The 21,257-nt window shown below is 31.4% G+C and overlaps 1 long non-coding RNA gene across 1 annotated transcript; it reads left to right on the top strand.

The window, feature by feature from the left end:
* Positions 1–6,638: 6,638 nt before the first annotated feature.
* Positions 6,639–16,208, top strand: LOC128211983 (uncharacterized). Its single transcript, XR_008257360.1, has 3 exons — positions 6,639–6,772; positions 14,583–14,733; positions 14,980–16,208. It is a non-coding gene; the product is annotated as an uncharacterized LOC128211983 (long non-coding RNA).
* The last annotated feature ends 5,049 nt before the right edge of the window (positions 16,209–21,257 follow it).

The raw sequence follows: 21,257 nt of genomic DNA, 5'->3' as shown, positions 1-21,257 counted from the left end.
TGATATGGTGTTGTTAACTATCTAACAAATATAGTTATTCTGATTTTTCTATTGCTAGATGATATTTTGATAAAGACAAATAACAAAAAAAATTAACGTGCAAAATCACGTTTAACAACGTTATGATGTGACTTAATATTAGGTATGTTACGATGCCGTATAATATCTATTAAATAGAGTATTTTGGGGTTTTTTATTGCTAAATCCACATTAGATACAAACAAATTCCAGAAATTCATACTTATGTTTACAATTTTTAACTTTTTTACCCCAAAAATAGCATTTTTCACTTTTGTCCACACACAGCAGATATCAAACAACACAAATGTGCCAAAATTAATTTAGTGCATTTTTTTCTCCTTTAAATAGAGTTATTATGATGTGACTTAATATAAGGTATGCTATTATGCTGTATAATATCTATTAAATAGAGTTGTTTTGGTTTTTGTATTGCTAAATCCACATTTGATACAGACAAATTCTAGAAATTCATACTTATGTTAACAGTTTTTAACTTTGATGCTGTATCACGTTTAGCAACATTATGATGTGACTTAATAATAGGTATGTTATGCTGCTGTATAATATCTATTAAATAGAGAGGTTTTTAACATGCAAAATCACGTTTAACAACATTATGTTGTGACTTAATAGCATTTTGCACTTTTTTCCGCACACAGCAGATATCAAACAATACAAATGTGCAAGAATTATTTCAGTGCATTTTTCTCTCCTTTATTTGCATTTTCAGCCACAGGGTCACTGGACTATTATGAATTATATTTAATTGATCGTCATCAAGAGTACTTCGCACATCTCTTTCTTTGTTATTGAATGTACACTATATAGTTTCATGCTATGGACCGGTGAACCATATTTGATTTCTGGTTATCAAGCGTGTTTTGATAAATTAGAACAGTTGCTTATGCTCAATTCGTACATTTACAGACAATGTGTAGGACTGATTGATAAGTTTATTAAATTGATTATAGCTTTTAAAACTGATTCGACGTCATGATTCAATGTCTTTAAAATTATCATGTTGACTAATTGGTTTTGCTGGTGATTGATTTAACCTTTTTTATTACTTAAATTAAAGCAACTTTTGTTCTGACATCGATTGTTTTCAAGTTATGATTTCCAGACCAATGTTAAATTTGATTTTCGACTTAGGTTCGACATATAGGCAGCGTTGTGACATTTTTCGAGCTCTTTGTGATGTTTTTGTTCTCGGATAACTTTCGGCATTTATCCTTTTTTTCAACAATTTTTTTTATGAGTTTTGTGATTTTACCCACATATTTAACACTTTTAAAATAACAATTTGATAGTTGACATATTATATCTTCCCAATTCATTTTATACACACGAGTTCACGCATTATTGTCACCTGAGGCTGTAAGATATCCATTTCTTTTAGGATATGATTTTTTTTAGATATTTCCTACTATAATGATGTCAGGTTATCGACTTTGATGGTTTAAAACAATGTCGAGAAAACCATAACAACATATCGACCAAAGAATTGGTAAGGCACTTTATTAAATACTAATAAAGCGGCGGACATAAATGAACATTTGATAGATGTTGAAACAGATGAAGACTTGGATGAGATAAAAGAATATTATATTTAATACTGACAAAACGAAAGAGCAGCGCGACTTGATTGCACTATACCAGAGATTTTAATGTATGCAATTGATGAAATAAATAGTTTACTTGTTCAATTATTTAACCGACCGATAGGAACTGCGAGAAGACGAGGTAACGATTATGACGATAGCTTTAACAGCGGCGTTGGTAGTGGTAACAGAGACGACAGAGGCAACACTGACAAAGAGGGTGGTTAGAATAGTACGTGTTTCATTTTGAACGATGGTAGTAGTAACTTCAATGACACGAGCAAAGCATAACTCGATTGTCAAACAAATTGCAATCACAGGGAGTAATACCAATCAAATGGACGACTAAACAACAAAAACAATTTCTGGTCGTAAAAATTTGAAATCGTCTTTACAAACCTTTCAAGATCTTTGCACAAATATGATCAATGGTCTTTTATCAATATTTCCACAATACAGTCTCATATTAAAACAGGTGTAAATGTCATGATTCTTTCAAAGAAATATCTTAAAGGGTTGCCACAGTATACTCATTACTCTGAAACCAGCTTAATAAAGTCAGAAATAGGGCGTAGATATGTCTGACACCTGCCTTCTTTGAAAGTCTTAACTTCTACCTTTCTTACCTTGTGAGCACTACTTGGAAACCCCCTCAAAACAACACAAAGAGGCCAATTGTTTCTATGATCTATGAACGTCTTTATCTTTCAAGATAACAAGTCACCAGCTTTAAGCAGAAACACATATCAACATGGCATTTAAAATAGTTCTGATAATCATTATCATCAATTCCCAGACGCCTCCCAAGTGGCAAGTGGGGGGGGGGGGCGGTTGTGAAAAATTGAACAACCGCAGACAACCTTTTTCAGAAAGAAACTTCTTGAAAATAACATCTTCGACACAGAAATACTCAATTTATAAAGACAACTCCTCCACTGCTCAAACAAAACATGGACGATAAGTTAGTTCCTTACACCTTATTCCTTATTCCTTTTTCGAATAAGGAATAGGTAACTAATTTCTTATTCCTTATTCAAAATAAATAATTGTAGATATGCATCAAATCACTTCTTTGTTATGTGTTTCGTATTTTCATAACAATTAAACAGCTTTGTAAATAAAATGCACGAAAAAAAATCGAATAAGGAATAAAGAACTTGTTCCCTATTCTTTATTCAAACTCGAATAAGGAATAAAAATGTTTTAAGTAATACATTTTTTTGCAAATAACAATGCAGAAGTGGTCTACATAAATAGTTTACAGAAATACATTGTCTATTCAAGAGAATTTAGTGCTTAAAGTGCTTTGAAAACGCTCCGAAATCCGAATAAGTAACATAATTTAAGAAAAAAACTCGATTTCAATGTGCTTAATTTATTCGTTTTTTGACGAAATATAAACAATGATCTTATTTAACAATTTGAATAAATGCATTAACTTATTTAAAGGGATAGAGTGTTTCAGTACTTAAACCGCACAGTAAGTTGAATAAGGAATGAAGAACAGAAACGGTGAATTTTCAACTTTTTAAGAAAGACATTTTTTGATCAAATAACTATGCAGAAGTGGTCTTCATAAAAAATTTAAAGAAATGCAGTGTCTATTCAAGAGAGTGTTAGTACTTAAAGTGCTTTAATCATGTACCGACCTCCGAATAAGAAACAGAAATTTTGAAAACGTCAAAAAATTAACTAACTCGTTTTATCACTTTTTGACAAAAACAGTTTGCAGAAGTTGTATTTATATTTTTTTTAAGAAATACACTGTCCATTCAAGAGAGTTTAAGCACTTAAAGTGCTATAAAAACGCTCAAAAACGAATAAAGAACAGGATTTACGAATAAATACTCAATTTCTAAGTGCTTCATATGCTATTTGTTGACGAAATATCAATTGCACATTGATCTTATCAAATAATTTGAATAAATGCGTTGTCTTATTGAGCGGGATGGAGTGTTCCAAGTACTTCATAACGCACACTAAGTCGAATAAGGAATTAGGAACTAGTTCATTATTTCTTATTCAAACTCAAATAAGGAACAGAAACGGTGATTTTTCAACTTTTAAAGTAAGACATATTTTATATAAATAATAATAAATATGCAGAAGTGGTCTACATAAAAAGTTTACAGAAATATAATTTCTATTTAAGACAGTTTTAGTACTTAAAGTGCTTTAAAAACGTACCAAACTCAAAATAAGGAACATAAATCTTGAAAACGTAAAGAAAATCACTTACTCGTTTTATCACTTTTTGATAAAGTAACTGTGCAGGAGTGGTCTATTAAAACGTTTAAAGAAATGCATTGTCTTTTCAAGAGCACTTTGAAATTGAGTATTTTTCGTTACTTATTCGGATTTTGGAGCGTTTTAAAAGCACTTTAAGCACTAAAACTCTCTGGAATAGACAATTCATAGTTATTTGATAAAAATGCATTACTTGAAAAGTTTTTATTCCTTATTCGGGTTTGAATTAGGAATAGGGAACTAGTTCCTTATTCGATTTATTTCTATTTTTTGTGCATTATTTTATTCACAAAGTTGTTTAATTGTTATGAAAATACGAAACATATAACAAAGAAATCTTTTTTATGCATATCAACAATTATTTATTTTGAATAAGGAAGAAGGAATTAGGAAAATCGAACTAATTTATTGTCCATAAACAAAACTTGTTCCTCTACCTCTGATTGTAATCAATCTACGCATTGCATTTATGAAAGAAGAAGCACTCATGGACTCGACAACCTCTATATGCAACTTCTTATCACAAGGTTTGTGAACATATTAACCCAACGTATACTACAAGCATGGCCTCCTCTCGTCCGACGAATCACAACTTCCCAAGGTCCCAACGCATCTACAACAATATAAGGACGGGGTGGACCGGGAGAAAGGCGATCTGACGGTAACAAGATGTTATGGAAGAAACCAACTTTTTGGAACCTACAACCTTGAGACCGGCAGACCGTAGCGCTCTTTCGGTTATATTTCTCCCTTTATGATTGACTTGATTATGAAAATAATACACTTTAAGTTTTGAAATATGATATTTTATTGGAAGAATCACTGGATCTTTTTCAAGGTTCGACAGGTTATTTTTTCTTAACCTAACACCCACCTTCAAAAACCATAATAATAGAACTATCCTTCTGAATTTGTCTAATGTTTATGAAGCAATATAACCTTTCCTTATTTACATTGTTCTGTACTTGCTGTTAAATGAACTTTTCTGTGTCTATCGTGAAGTCACGAGTTTGAACACTAGGTGACATACGACTTGGATAAGAACAAGCTACATTTTTCAAGAGAGCAATAACAACGACTATTCTGCTACATCCAGAACTAAATGAAAAACTTTCAGACGTGGTAGTGACGAAGGTGTTCACTTTAGCACGAACCTCTTTGTTAACATCAAGATTTATCAAAGGAAAGCATCCGGTACATCTTCCTGTTAAGCATTGTTTTTAACTGGACCACGAAACCATAAACTATCAACTATAATTCCTGAAGTCTCAAAGTTTGTAGTAGCACAGTCTACTGGGTTACTATCAGGTTTGCTATAAAAACAACTCCAGAATCCTGTCAACGCTATTGCCAACATATGTCAACGAGTCTTGTTTTGAATGTATCCGAGAACAACCTTGCTGTCAGTGAAAAATCAGACAATATCAAAGTGGACGGACACATTTACAGAAACAATATCAAATACTTCTACAGCCCAAACTACCGCACAAAGTTTCAATCAGGGAATTGTTATGTCCACCTTTTGGAGCAACCTTGGGTTTTCCAAGAACAAAATAATGAGACCATGTACCGTCATCTGACATCGCTAACAAGTAGACAGCTGCAGCATAAGTTTTTCTGAAGCATAAGAGTTAACATGTAGCAGCTCCTTTGTCCTGGTAACACTCAGAGAAACAGGTAAGTACATCCAAGGTATTTCTATGTTCTGTAAACTCTCGGTAGATACTTTCAAGTTTTCCTATTGCGTCGTTTTGGTGTCCGAGAGAGGTTTATCCCAATCAATCGTCTTTTGCATAAGTTCTTTGAGAATGAGTCTTCCTAGCAATACTACAAGAACAATTAAGCCTTAGGGTTCATATATGCTATTGATTTCCGACAACACGCCGCTTCGAGTAAACGTTTTGTCTTAAACAAACTAACAGTCAAACACTGATACAATTGTGCTCACGTTTCTATTTTAGTTTTTTTCGCCATGGTGTCTGCATGATGTGGTCTATTCTTTTCAATTTGATGACAGAAATCATTGCGGCACATAGTTTAGTATCTGGATGCTAATGATGCTGAGAGAAACCAATGTGCCAAAGCACCTTCTTTAAATCTTAGACCAATGATTCCGCCTGTGTCCTTTAAACTATTTTCTGTAGCTTCCAGAGTGTAGTCCAGCCTGATATCGTTAAATTTGCCACTCGAAAATTTTGTTGTAAATAAGCCCTGTATATAGTCCACCTCCCTTGATAGTCTGGTCATATTCAGAACTTGAGCACTCATGCAATTAGCGTAATTGTATGCATAAATGCATCTTATTATGTTGTTCTGACTGTATTAATTGCATTTTATAGTCATTATGAATATGTAGGCAATAATTAAAGCTTCGCATAAGTTTTAGCGGCCGTGTTAGACATCATCTTGGAAAGCAATGTTGTACCACGGTATTCACAAACTACAACATGCATCTTTATAAACTACAGACTAAGCCTTTCTTTTGATATATAGAAGTCTGTGTTAATAGATACATACCGATATGGTGTCAGATTTACTATCAAATCTGCTGTACTTATACCAATTCATTAATTTACAAACATTTAAAAAATTAGCACATAAAAAGCCCCCTACGTATGAATTTTATGCTTTAATCGTCATATACATGTTCCAAAGGTATTTTGATTCATACAAACATGATGACAGGAGCAAAGTTAAATTGTGTAAACATTTGCTAAAGGTATCAAATTTCACGTTATTCAAGCCCTTTCTTTGATACTGACTGAACGCCATATAGTTTCAAGTTAAAGAAAAGTTGTCGTTGAAAAATGCTTACTTTATCGTTATCACGGATGTTTTGGATGAATAACATCGGTTGCTCGGGCTAACTTCATTCATTTGCATAAAATGTCTGCGACTGATGAGTGAGTACTTAAATTGATTATATTTTTAAATATTGTACAATCTTGAACACTTCAAAGTCTTCAAAAATATTTTCGCGAAAACATTATACAGTTTTGGATTGCTTTCATTTTTACATTGCTGCAATCATATCACCTTTTTATTTTGTAACCGATTGTTCTGGATTTTCAATTTTCAAACCTGCAAAATCAAACGGTTTATCCAAAGTTAAAATTCGATCAATATGCAATTTTGTGACATTATTTTATGTGTAATATTTTAAAAACGAATTAGATTATTTGTCCACTAATTATTTTTTACCTTACAAATTGATCAACATTTTCAATACAAGTTCTGTTTTCAGCGATTTTACAGTCATGTATCTTCAATTATTGTAATAATTGAGACTTCATAGCTTTTAACTATGTATTTGTTAGAGTTTTTCCGAATAAATTAAATCAATAATTATTCACGACCGGACTTTACCTAGACCTAGTCACATATCCTAATCATGTTTCATTTAAATAGATGAAACGCATTTCTAACTATACCATTTTCTTATGTTGTTTATTCATTAATTTTGATGATGGTTTTTCAGTTTGACCATGGTATGTCAACTTGCCTTATCAATATCTGTAAAAACACACAATATTCAATTTATTAAATTAATCAAAGAATGTCCGTTACTTGTGATGTATATGCGTTATTCGTAATAAATTGCAGGAGCTTTTAATTTGTTATCAAAAAGAGAGAAATATAAATCAGATGTTATAAACATTAGCCTATGAATTTGTATATGAATGTAAACAATTTAAACAATTTGATAGTTAATTGAAAAGTGAAAATGTTTTTTCCCCAATAGTTAACAACAATTTTCGTTTTGTTGAATATAAATATTACTAATTCCCTATTGCATTGTTACGGACAAAATATAAATGTGTGTAAGCTTGTATTTTATTACCATTGTCAAAATTATGACAAAAATACTATGTTCATTAATGAATGTTATTACACATACATCATACTTCCAAAAACATCATATATGTATAGCACAATTTAAAAAATGAACACAACTATCGATCTAATTTCTTTGCCACTACACACATTTTTGCAAATGTCATTCGCTTTTGTTTCATACATGTTTACCCTTTTCTGTTATGACTAGAAACTGTCGTAGGATTCAGATATCTTTATAAGTTTGTAAAATGGAAACACAAATACATGTATCAGTTATGTTCCAGGTTAAGGTAACATAGACAAACAGAAACAAATCAAATACTCAAATGGACTTTTAGTAATAAGTATGATATCATATTGTTATAAGAAATACATCATTCAAACCTACCTATTATAACCTGTTTTTTTTTCAGTGGAAATACTACACACAGTAATGGAGTTTCAATTGTTACAAATACAAAAGCTAATATTTTAGAAAGAGAAAACACAGCTTTCGACTCTGAATTAAATCACCATTCTTAAATAGTATGGGCCTAATAAGTACGAACCTACACTCTTGAAATCTTTACAAAATGTTATGCTAAAATGCAAATAAAACCTATATTATTAAAAAACAAACATCATAGTTTACAAACATTTGCCTACCTTGTAAAATTTCATGTGTTTAAGCTCTTCCATTGATATTAAATGAATGCCATATAGTTGAAGGTAACAGAAGGGTCAACGATGAAAACTATTTTATATACTTTTTTTACTATTATTAAATATTCCGCATTACACAACACAGTAAATCATATACACACTAAATGTAAAAATATGGTGTTATCATGTAATCCTATTTAAGAAGTGGGAGTACATAAAAATGAGAGAGTTTTATATTGATAGAGAAACAGATAAAATAAGATGTAAAATGACAAGACAAACAAAAAGCAATGCTTAAACCAAAAATAAATTAATTAAAGAAGCATTAATATACTTCGAAAAGGTAAGAAAAAAAGACTGTACTAGAGAGTTTTGCTTAAACGTATTTTATTACATGCAATTTCTGCGTATGTATTGTATTTAAAATATCTTTATCAGAAAAGAGCACAGCAGAACAGATCAGAAAACTTGCTGTTCATTTTAGCATATACAGTTCGTCGTTGTTAACAAGCGTGCTTTAAATGAGTCCAGGCTCAATTCATAAATTTACAGAAGATTAATGTAACTGGTCATTGAATACTTATTTATCGTGATTAAGGCGTTGCTCTTTATACTAGTATAAAGTCCTATATTCGATTATTTTGTCACTTCTATTCTGTTTGTTATTGTGTTGTTAATTGCTGCAATAAAACTATTGTTTTTTTCACTGATATTATAAATATTTAAACATGATGACTTTTGGTTTTGAAATAAATACGAAAAAGGTGTAAGTAACAGATTTTGATATGCTTTTTATGTTTAAAAATAGCTTTTTTTCCTCGAATTATGTGTTGATATTTCCTTTTTTTGTTGAAACCTTTCGCAAATGTTTAGGTTCTGATATAAGGCTTTCTTTTGCATATTATATACGACTTATCATCTTAACTCGATTAGTTTGTGGTTGTGTTTCACAATGTTCGAGCTACAATTAAAACCTTCGTTCTTCCATTATATGAGTTTGTTTTGTTAACGATAAATTAATTCATTACACACGAGTCAACTAAAGGTCTTGCCTTAGCCACAAGCATTGCGAAAACAAAACGACATTGTCCATTTGTCATCGAATGATTTGATGTTACAAACTATGTCTGTCACATAGAACTTACTATACCCCTATTTACTAATAGTCTTTTGTTTTGTGATATGTATTCACATTTACGACGTTTCGATAAAGATATCTATAATTGAATCTTAAGTTGTTACATACTATGTATGCTAGTTATCTGATCAAGCACATGCTATTTTTTATTTTTGACCAAGACACGAAATGTTCTATCATTACTGTGCAATTGTTGGGACTATTTACAAACTGTTTCGCTCTGAAACCCAGAAATGTGTTAGGTTTTATCAAACTGTGTGGTTTTGCTCTCTGTCTTCTCAAATAACTAACTACAAGTATGTTCAATTTGTGTACTGACCAAATACGATAAATTAAAGGACATAGATTTTTTCTGACTTTATTATATATTTGTGTGTTTTTCTTTCACGTTTTCCGCTTTGCAATTTAGTTATTATTTTCATCATTTTGTTTTGGTTGAAGCGCAATTTGTTGCAAGTTTCTCTGAAAACCCTTACAGTGACTACAAACCCATGTAAATCAAATGATATGGAAAAGAAAATATGTATATAATCTGACGTTCGAAAGTCTATAGGACTTTATTAAAGTATTATTGTTACAAATAGGCATTTGTTTTAAGGCTGTCCGAAAGTTCAACCATTATGTAATTGATGTAATAGATTCTTAAAAATGGTTATATTAATGCACATATAGACAGTCACAAATAACTCATTGCGATAAGTAACCTGGTTGTTGCATTAAATACATTATTCATCGTTAATTCAACGTACAGGAAAACAATATCAAATGTTATTCACTATATAAACTATTGATAGCAATAACAACGTAAATAAATAATTTCATGTGGTATAGTCAAGTGATATACCATTTTAAAGGTTTGGTCATTACAAACTCAAATATGCATATCTTTTAAAAATCCATCAGAGTTTGACAGAATTATGGCTCTTTTAATTTTACATTTTTATATTTTTTTTCTGCCAAATAGGTCAAATTCACAACCTCTGAATTTAAATGAAATAAGAAATGTAAACAAAATATTTTCTTTATTTTCTTTAAATTTAATACAAATTTCTAAAAACAGAGTTAAAATAATGTTTTAAGCAGAACATTTCACGATAATTATTTTTGTTATTTTTAGGAAATTTTAAAAATGCCGCATATTTTGAAGCATGAGCTAACAATAAAGTAAAAGTTACAGAACATTTATTTTCTTACATTCACTGATGAACATTTGCATTTTCACAATGAATAGTATTATAAATAGGAAGGTTTAAGGCAAACAAAAAAATAGTTGCTATGGTAACCATTCAATAAAAATAAAAAAATGCTAAGAAACATCATTTTATGTTAAACAGGAAAATTCTGTAAGTATATCTTGTATTGATTTTCCTGACAATTGTTAAAAACGTGAACTTATCACCACTAAGCAATTCTTAACAATTAAATATAAGAATGACATTATCAGCAAATTTTAAAAGTAAATAAATTTAAGACAACATTGACAGTTTCCCTAGAACACTAGACTCTGGCTACCATGGTAACTGTTTAAAAATTGACTCATTTTCTGAATTGACATGGTAACTATCAACACGAATACATACTACTAATTGTTTAGAAACAAACTACAGGACGACATTTCTGTTTCAAACCAAATTTTATACACTTGAGTGCTGCATGGTACAACCACCGTCGAATTCTGAAGAATTTTAATTGTCAAATTACACCAAGTTGATTTAGTAAGGCTCCATGTTGGATTTTTTTTGGCCTTTTTTCATGAACCTAAAGATATAACAAAGGAATGTTTTGATTTCAATACACATGTATACAAAAGGAACTACATGAATTCAGTGTATATGGCAACATACATATAAAAATGTAAACATACAGTGTAAAAAGGTTTTAACACAATTAATTAAGGGAATACATCATGTTATCACATATGATCATAATACAGTTGACATACATACAGAGATAAGTAGGGATTTTCTAATTCAAAACTTCATTCTGTTCAACATTTTTGTCCACTTTTTGTATAGCAAATTACTTTTATGATATTTATAATTTATCTGTTCTTTCCAACTAATTCCTCATAAAGGACCATATTATATTTTTGATAGGACAAAAAATATACAATTTGAACATGCAAGTAGGTTACTGTATCTGCATCAGTCAGGTGAGAGTAAAACTGAAAGTAAAACTCAGCTTTGCAATCCTTTCCATCTCTCTGAGTGGCTGAATTTGAATGAAATGAATGTATGATATGGCTTTATATCTCACTGAAAGGAAGAAAAGATCAAATAAAAAGAAGGGAAAAATACCGATAAATAACAAAACTCACCATGCATGAATTTACAGACTTAATAAATTGTTAAAATATATACTCACAAGATTTTGTTGAAAAAGTTACAACAGCCAATTAAATATGAAGTTTCAAATCATTTCAAACACAACATTGAGTTGGAAAAAAAATGACAGCAGAGTTGAAAAGAAATGACAGCAATTGAACTGATATCATAACAGGAATTCCAATCAATTTGAAAAGAGTAATGATGTTTGAAAAGTTGAATAATATTTACAGAGAGTGATTGTAGAATGAAAGTATAATGAACATAAAAATGTTTCCTGAAAGTAATATGTTAAATCATTGATGTGTTGAGATTTGAATTTGTCCCATCATTATCAAAGTATAAGTTACTTAATGATCAATTTTGAATTATATCCAATTACAATGGGAAGGCATCCAATTAACTGTTTCGAAGATTAAAAAAATGCTTACTTTCTTAATTTTAAATGTGAAATGCCTATATGTAAGGCAGCCTGAATTATTTTATTAACCCACTTAATTGATATAACCAATAAAACACTTAATGGAAACTTGGCGTTGTAATTTGTTGAATAGAGTTTTGGTTGTCGAGCTCTTTTAAATTAATAAAAATGGATTTGTCGGGCAATACCATTGACAGAAACATGCGCATAAACACAGAAGAACTTCAGCTTGACATATTTTTAATTAGTTATTTGGAATGGCTTTAATAAAAAATAAAAATGAATAAATCTTCATAAAGTCATTAGTTTATTTTTGAGCAGTTCAAGCACAAGTCCTGGCATTGGGATCATTGGAGGAGGCATGGAGCTGAACAAATTAACTATAACTTAAAAGATGTTTATCTATGTTTTAGAATGGAACACATAAAAATAACTGTCAAATTTCCATTTAGTCATTAATTAGTATTTAAGCATTCAAGCACACATCCTGTCTATCATTAAAAACATTTGCACAGTCACCTGATTGTTGTTTTAAAATTGTAATATGATAAAATTGTTCACTTTTCATCATAATATGCCTGATCATTTTTTGAAATTGAAGCAGAAACTTTTTTTAAAACTGAAAGTGACCAGATAGATAAAGAACCCAGTCTGTTGATTTCTTTAAAACCGATCACAATATCCAATTTGAAAATATAAACAATTGCAATTGACTAATGTACCTGAGTTATAAAAAATTAGACCAAATTGCATGCACAAGAATTGACAACACGAAAGAAAAAGCATGATATGCATAAACCTACCCCAATCTTTACTCAAAATGATTTACTATTTACAGAGGTTGGCATTTTAAGTAAACAAGAATTACTTCCTTGGTTTAATTCGGATGCTCTCGGCTTGTAAGTTTGCATGCCTTATGAGTCATAAAATTGTTCTTACTTTTGGCCACTCTCAGAAACGATGAGTTTATAAATAACCGTTGCGGGAGAATGCGATAGATTACTGAATCAATTGGATGCTTTCACTTTGTAGATAAAATGATTGAATTTTCAGAATTTCGATGATGCATTGGTGTTCTCTTTCGATTTGGACATGTAAATCAGCATGTTTGATCCCGAGATTTAGTTTAGAAAAAATAAAAACCGAAACACTACATAATAGTTCATAAAAGTTATACCCACCGATGCAGGAGACGTCAATGTATGCTTGTTAAGTCATTGACGATCAAAACGGTTCTTAAAATAGCCGAAAACGGAAGTATAAAATATCAGTCAAAATGTCCCAAGACCGTCAGGAAACGGCAAATTAAAATAAAAATGCTTGTAAAACTTAGACCCATTTTATATTGACTCGCAGAATGAAATTATTATTTTGGTACCGTTTTCAGCAGTTAGTATAAATGTTTGCGGGAGTTATATCCATTGGAGTGAGGGATCGTATTAACATTGTGCAGTATGAAAGCGTAAAATACAAGGTCATGCAGTTATTGCTACTTATTAAGTAAACTATATTGCACTAATAAATTACACATAACCACTATACTTATTTATAATCTCACTTATCAGTACCTGCCCATACGACTACAACCATCGTTTATTTTATCTCTCGAGAACTATTAGTTGTCCCTCCATCTCTACTTTCTTTTCCATAGTATCGAAGTATATTCAATTTAAATAATGACATTTATTTAAAATAAATCCTTGCCTTTTGTAAATGTATTTGTAGTAATTTATTACTTTCCATCTGGTCAAGTACTGCAATTGTTTGATGTGTTCGTATCAGTGTTATTCAAAGTTAATACCGACACGTCATTTTACAACAAAAATGAATAATGAGAACCTAAACAGCCTCTGAAATATGCAATGTATGCTTTAATCGCCATGTACATGTTCCAAAAGCATTTTTACTATTAGGAACATAGTAAGAGAAACAAAAAATATCATATTGTACTAATATTTGCTTAAAGTATCAAATTGCACGTAATTCAAGCTCTTTCTTTGATATTGAATTTATGCCACATAGCTTCCGTCACCTATGCATCGTAATAAATGATCGTTAACAATAATACTTAGGAATACCTCTTTTGGTGATGAATATGCGCCATATATAACAGAATGGTTTGTGGTGAAACATAATTAATTTATTGTTATCAATAGTGTTTTTGATGAATTAAATCTGATGTAAAGATGACACAATTTTGATTTTGCCTCTTCAATGTCACTATACATGATGTGAAATCAAACTGGTGAAACAAGATCAGATTTTTCATACTTTTACTCATTATGGTCCCCTTTATTATTTATCCATTATTATATCAAAAGTAAGTATTTAATATTCATGGATATAATCAGGTACTGTTGCTAGGCGTTACAAAGAGAGAAGTTCCGGAAGAGCTGCCTACAAAAGAAAGAAACCCAGCAACTGGTACTCGCCGGTCCAAAAAAACCAGCGATCGGAGAGGACAGCTGAAAAGTTCTAGCGAAACAGAAAGAATGGGTGACAGTATGCTATTTGTACTTGAATAGTTATAATTCAAAATCTTTTTGCTTCTTTTAACAAAAACGACTTTGTTTTGTGTTTAGGGTTCTTTACAATATAGGTCAAATAGAGTCCGAATTTGCGATCGAAATATGACCATGGTAGCATTATTTTGAAATAATTGTTTATAAGCTGAGCAATAATGCAAGTCAGTCAGTCGCCTATTTTATTTGCAATTTTGTACGTGTTATATTGTTAAATTATCTTTAGAAACAAGTGAGCAAACTGACAAAGCCGCAACTTCAGGCAGCAATTAGTGTGCCAGAGAGTGTGACAAAGCCAGTGCGTGTGCTGCTTGTTTTAGCAGCCCCGGGCAATCAACCTGGAGATGGTGCCCACGAGACCGAGAAAAGGATTAAACTCCACGCTGGTATGTGTGCGGCAACTGCCGGGACATGCCAACACAAAGAGAAAGAGTTTTTGGGAAGTTCGTCTTTCTTATACTGCTTTTAAAATCTTATCGAAACTAAAATTCAACATGTATCTAAGACACTAGTGTAACTAAACGTTAAGTAAAGTAGTTATAGATAAACAATTTTATTAAATGTCATGTGTCATTAGAAAATAATTGTACATTATTTAATACTGCTGGTCAGTTCTTGAGATATTTACTGAGAAATGGATACCTTATAACTCATTTTCTACTGATTACTGCTAACGTAGTCTTGTGAAGTTTCAAAGAACAGCATTCTGAGTATCATCATAGGGCTTTAAATATCTTAACATGCATGTAGTCACACACAGATAGAACAAATTGAATTGGACGATATGAAATATGGGCAGTTTTCTTGTATTAAACAGTTGTAAGATATTTTAAATGCTGGCACAGTTTGTCTCTATACCAAGTAATTAAAAATACCGATACTATTGTTAAGGTGAGTACTGAGTATTGCTGAGTACTTGCTTGAAAATTTGTACTGAAGTAAGAATGATGTTAATTAGCTCATCCCTGAATATTTCTTATTTAAAATCTTAGCCTAAGTATCTTCGATTAATGCCAGTGGCTTATGATATACCTTTCCTCTTAAAGGACTTTGACCTCCTTGTTTTGAACAAGGGGGTTCTAGCCCTAACCCGTTTGATGAGGCGAGATATCCTCATGTTCACTGAAGGGGAGGACCTGCGATGATCCAACCACCATCAGGCTCACAGATAATTTATATTGTTGACGCATGGTTATTTTGGGGCTGGTGACAAGAGAGAATTCCCTCATGTGGTGTATGGAGAATCCGGGAAAATTTCCCTGATCCAAATGGACAAAGCACAGGCTTTGTGCCAGGTCGGGTTCAGTCGATGAACACAACTACTGCATAAACTATCAAGGATCTCTAATCATTTTTAAAATGTTAAAGTAAAATGATATTAAAACATAATGACCATGTCATGTTTATGTATATTATTGTATATGACTTGTTTTCCAAATACAAATTTGAACTGTCCTTGATTGCTAAAATGTCATTAACTGATCATCCTTATTTCGATTTGTATGCCAGAAATCCTGTCTTTTATGTATATTCATGTTATTGTGAATATTTTCTTTTCTGCGCAAAAGCTGTTTTAAATGATGCTTAAGTGATATGTCCGTTTGCATACAACTTGCAATTGTTTAAACTGTGACTGATACCTTTGTCAGCCTTGTTTAGAAACAATCAAATGGACTTATGGCATGCCTTTTTTTGATACTGCCCATTACTGAAGGCCACCCCCCCCCCCTGTGTTTCCGATAACCCGACCGACCTTATTTTTTTCCTCGCCGACCCTATTTTTTTTAGGCATAAAGGTTAAAATTTCAAAACTATATATATCGTCGTTATGTTCGTTGTTTCTCTGGATGGATCCTATGCGATCGGAGAATAAACTTTCATTCCTGATATGTATGACAGAGACGCTTTGTCAACAGCAAAACAAAAGGGCGGAGTGAATACTGTCTGTGGAATGTCCGCATTTTTCGGGCATGTATGCTTAAGATCTTTTCTCAACAGCATTGAACTTTTAAGCGGAGGTCGGCGAACATTTCACCCTGTCCGATATCTTATAATAGGCAAACGCTTGTTATCGGTCCAGACGCATTATTTATCATAGAAGACACATTTTGCTGCCGTTATCTTGAAATTTTCGGATATTGTTCGCGGTGTTATTTATCCATGTCCGAAATACACTAACTTCTTTCTAACGATTAGGCTTTGTGTGTATCATGCAGGCTAACTACCAGGTTGCAATACACATTTCATTAATCGTTACCATAATTTATCCGCAATTATCAATTTCTATTTATTTCGCCTAATTAAAGTCCCATCAACTGAAATTAAAACAAACAACTGCTAAAGTAAACTTATTAACACATGTTTTGGAATGAGTCGGCTGTAGATCAAACAGTACAATTTGTGACGCCTGAGCACGAGTGGTGTTTAGATGAAAGGCGCGCGTAAATGGTTTGTATTTAAATCGGTCAGTCGGATACTGTTTTATCCCATTTTACTTCCAAGAGTTCGTCTAGACTGGTTAGAAAATGCCATTCGATCGAAAAAGAATCAGTAATAATCAATAACCGAGACCTTTCAAGTCATGACGGAAATGTTTGAATTTACTATTATTATGAATGAACCTTTGATTGTACGAAAATAAGATACGTAAAATAAATCCATAACCGCGTTACCTTGTTCGATTATTAACCTCGCTCACAGTTAAGAAGAAAATCGGCGATTTTCTTCAAGCAAATTAACAAAATAGGTGATAATTGACTGTTTGGCTTGAACATTATCACAGTTTTGGAGTAAGTGAAGCGCTGGACTTGCTTTAAAAATCGACCAAGTCTATTAAACGAATCCATACAAAAACACCAGATTCCATGGGCAAAATAGGCGATGTAAAACGGTAGTCAAAGGAAAAAAAATAATGATTTCAGACATTAAACAATCCTGTTTTACTGACTTTTTGTAAATTTTGAAACGCTTACATATAACATAGTTAATACGATGCAGCAGAATAATGCATGATCCTGCAATTTGAAATCGAAACTGAAAATAAATCCGACCGACCGACCCTATTATTTTTGCCATATAACCGGAAATAAAGGTATTTATTTGGCCTAAGTATAAAATAAAATTATGCAATAAACATCTTTCCCAAAAAGAAAAACAGCAGGTAAATAACTTTTAAATAAAATTTTATTGAAAAAACTAAACATTTCCTTTATGTTAACATTATTTTCTTGTAACAACACCATTTCATGCAAGAGTCACTTATATATTGCTGTTTTTAAGGAGCTATATTATGTTTTGAAGACATTGGAGTATAAACTCTGATCATTTTCAAGTTAGGTAATAATCTACTCTAAAAACTCGTCAATCAATCGAACACATAATTATGTTAATAGATTAATTGAGCTCGAGTAACTGTTTACTAACTAATACGAAAGACTCTTGATAACGATAGAGTTCATTTGTTTACCGCCAACTCTTCTATAAATGGAATTTGTATGGTTAACATTTAATAAAGAAGAATGTCATCTTGTCAAGTACTCTTCATAACAATAAATAAACTATGTATCATCGGTGACCTATCTGTAACTTGAAACTATATGGCATATATGCACTATCAAAGTAAAAGCTTGAATAACGTGAAAATTGATACTTCTAGCAAAAAATTATACAGAATGATCTGTTTGCTTCTCTCACTATGCTCACTAAAACACGTTTGTCACATGTATGACGATTAAAGCGTGAACCTTATTAGTTAGACCCTAGTTCTCATTATTCAAATATTTGCAAAATGATATATTGGTATTTAATTTAAATAACACTGATAGTGACACATCAAACCATAACGGTACTTGACCATAACATTTTAGTATATGATACAAATACATTTACATAAATAAATCCTTTAAATATATGATATAAATAATTGATTGATAATTTAATACTATACAAATAAAGAGTAGAAACGGAGAGAAACGCAATAGTTGTTTGCGCAAGCACGATCAAGTTTGCTTAGAAAGTATAGTGATTATTTATTATTTTTTACTGCAATAAAGTTTTCTTCATAAGGTCATCCATATGATACAATTTGGTATTGTTTTTCTGTTCTTTTAACCAACGGTGTAAAATGTCATCAAAACAATAAAAAGGTTACTTATCGAAAAGTCGTGACCGTCTGTGCAGAAGCTGATTAATGATAGTGGTGTTTGATACCTTTGTCATACCATCTATGACCGATGTCCAGCATATTCAGTTATAGGAATACCGGTTGCCTCATCCTTCGTTACCCCAAATAAGTTTTTTTTATGATGCGAGTGGTTTTTGATATGATTGGGTAATTTCTGTTATTAAAAATGTCTTTATATTACAACAAATCCTCATATACACCATGTACGTTTGTTTGTATCACATAACAAAGACAGTCAGTGTCTGTAAAAAGGAAATTTACAATATCTCTATCATATTTCATTAAAAATTAATTGTTATGAAAATCATACATAAGGTACTTACTGTACTTATATGGGGTAATCTCATATATTTCCTGTTGAAATTTTAGGTCGGTCATTTTTAAATTTCTTCTCTTCAAATTATTGTAAGGCAAATCACATTAATGTCCAGATATGGTTATTCGTAATCCATACAAATCCCGAAGAAAGATTCGCTACTTGTTGTTGTTTTTTTCTAATACGATTTAACACAAAAAAACTTTAACTAAGATAAAGAAAAAAAATTGCATTTTCGTATGTAGAGAACATAATTATCAGTTACTTTCCCTTTCATGTAATATACCATTAGTCCTCCGTAAGAACAGGTTAGTGTTTAATTCATAGAAATCAATGGCCTTATTGTTCTTCTTGTGTTAATGTTTGTTCTACCTTGAAGTTCAGAAAAAATAAACAAGTAAATAGCATTGAAATTCGGTAGCGTGCGAATATAAATGTAATGCTAGAACTCTGGAAAGGATTAAGAGGTAAGCAATTTCAGCACACTTTAATTTTTCCAAATTTTTTTCAAGCAGTTCCATTAGACGTTGAATGAACCAGTCAGTTCAAGATATAATGATGAAATTCAACATGTAGGATCATATAATAAGACAAAATGTTTAACTTTTAACTACTATCTTGTCTGAGTACATCGTAGGTAAAAAATCTTTAAATCTTTAATAAAAGGAAATGAAGCCAAATCACATTAAACACTACTATCTGATCTAATCCAACAATATCAATATCATTGTGTCATCTACATTGTAAGCTGTACAAATGTCCGTCATTAAATATGTACTTCTGCTAAAGTTTGGAGAAGAACTTTTTAAGATATATTTATCTTTCGTTCTAATCCTTTTCTAGATTGTACATTTGTTTTCTCTTTGTCTTTATAATATGTGTGTATACGTTGATGAATAAAATATGTTTAAACTAACATGTAGAATCCGACAAGAAGTAAGTATACACATTTGTAACTACACTTATAACACTTGATCATTCAAGCCGCACAATAGTATAGTCTTCTCAGGTCTAATTCACAGTTTGTAAAGTCAAGAAAGGTTCAGGACAAATATTGACGTTATCGAAATAATTCAGAAAAAGAAAACGTATATCGTGATGCGGATGTCACAAATCAAGAATTAATCGGCACCTTGACAAGTAACAACAGCGTTATATTTATAAATTGTATGTGAAATCTATAAGCATTTAGACACGTTTATATTTTTTTTTCAAAATGCAACTACATATATAGCATCCTTACATAACCAAGCTTTCAGTCCTTTGACTTTATGAAGATCTTTAAAACCTTTTTTGGCTGACTCGGAGTGTTTGGCATGTGACTTAATTTTCTTCAATTATTTTACATTTTCAAATAATTTGGAAGGAAATATTCTCTAATACATGTCGCTTTTATTTTTAATAATGTTTTCTTTATTTGTTCCCAGTTTTAATTCAATGTTGCTTTTTATTATGAAACTCTATGATCACACAGTTTTAAACAGTAAACGGAAGGTACGATAACAATCGAATCAAGTTTAGCATCATCATTACAAACTCTAACTTGAACTAGGATTTGCACTAACAGTTTATGATTCGTTGCCTTTTTATGAATACAAAAAGCATTTTTACTTTTTTACATGCATCGTTATTAAGGTTTGCTTTTGTTGCGAAAACATTAGGCTATTCAAATACCTTAAGTAACGTGAATACCATTCTGAAAACAGACGTCTGCGTGTCGGTATCTTTTACTATAAAATACCTTTTCTTTCAGACACAAAGTCTCCAAAACGAACTATGGTATTTCGGGATTTAAAAGGGCCCTGAGCACAAATCATACTCGATAGCGCCATCACATCTTCACAGCACTTTTGCCAAAGTAACAGCACCATCACTTTTTATACTTGCATATTTTCTTTAAGATTGTATATGTTCTGGCGTAAGAACTATAAATAAAAGTGCTTATGTCCTTGTCTCAGAATGTTTTACGCCGTTTTTATGCACCGAAGTGTATTTAAAATGCAAA

The sequence above is a fragment of the Mya arenaria genome, chromosome 12 (assembly GCF_026914265.1).
Source record: "Mya arenaria isolate MELC-2E11 chromosome 12, ASM2691426v1".
Taxonomy (NCBI): domain Eukaryota; kingdom Metazoa; phylum Mollusca; class Bivalvia; order Myida; family Myidae; genus Mya; species Mya arenaria.
The sequence above is the reverse complement of the archived record's forward strand: the minus strand, read 5'-3'. Positions and strand labels throughout refer to the sequence as shown.